The sequence below is a fragment of the Dendropsophus ebraccatus genome, chromosome 10 (genome assembly GCF_027789765.1).
Source record: "Dendropsophus ebraccatus isolate aDenEbr1 chromosome 10, aDenEbr1.pat, whole genome shotgun sequence".
NCBI classification, from domain to species: domain Eukaryota; kingdom Metazoa; phylum Chordata; class Amphibia; order Anura; family Hylidae; genus Dendropsophus; species Dendropsophus ebraccatus.
The window spans coordinates 15162265-15163419 of record NC_091463.1 but is presented as its reverse complement, the minus strand read 5'-3'; positions in this window follow the sequence as shown (position 1 = coordinate 15163419).

The window sequence follows — 1155 nt, the reverse complement described above, 5'->3', positions numbered from 1 at the left end:
GACCCGTCAATCATAAGGGTGTGGGCGGGGCAAGCAAGACTCAGGCTTTCTATAGGAGTAGTCAGGGGATGGAGGACTCACAGGCTTTCTATATGAGTAGTCAGGGATGGGGGACTCACAGGCTTTCTATGAGTAGTCAGGGATGGAGGACTCACAGGCTTTCTATAGGAGTAGTCAGTATGCAGGACTCACAGGCTTTCTATAGGAGTAGTCAGGGGATGGAGGACTCACAGGCTTTCTATATGAGTAGTCAGGGATGGAGGACTCACAGGCTTTCTATATGAGTAGTCAGGGGAAGAAGGACTCACAGGCTTTCTATAGGAGTAGTCAGTATGCAGGACTCACAGGCTTTCTATAGGAGTAATTAGGGATGGAGGACTCACAGGCTTTCTATGAGTAGTCAGGGATGGAGGACTCACAGGCTTTCTATAGGAGTAGTCAGGGATGGAGGACTCACAGGCTTTCTATGAGTAGTCAGGGATGGAGGACTCACAGGCTTTCTATATGAGTAGTCAGGGATGGAGGACTCACAGGCTTTCTATATGAGTAGTCAGGGATGGAGGACTCACAGGCTTTCTATATGAGTAGTCAGGGATGGAGGACTCACAGGCTTCTATAATAGTCAGGGGATGGAGGACTCACAGGCTTTCTATGAGTAGTCAGGGATGAAGGACTCACAGGCTTTCTATGAGTAGTCATGGATGAAGGACTCACAGGCTTTCTATAGGAGTAGTCAGGGATGAAGGACTCACAGGCTTTCGATGAGTAGTCAGGGATGAAGGACTCCCAGGCTTTCTATAGTAGTAGTCAGGGATGGAGGACTCACAGGCTTCTATAATAGTCAGGGGATGGAGGACTCACAGGCTTTCTATGAGTAGTCAGGGATGAAGGACTCACAGGCTTTCTATAGGAGTAGTCAGGGATGGAGGACTCACAGGCTTTCTATGAGTAGTCAGGGATGAAGGACTCACAGGCTTTCTATATGAGTAGTCAGGAATGGAGGACTAACAGGCTTTCTGTAGGAGTAGTTGGGGATGGAGGACTCCTATAGGAGTAGTCATGGATGGAGGACTCACAGGTTCTCTATAAGAGAAGTCAGGGGATGGAGGACTCACAGGCTTTCTATATGAGTAGTCAGGGATGCAGGACTCACAG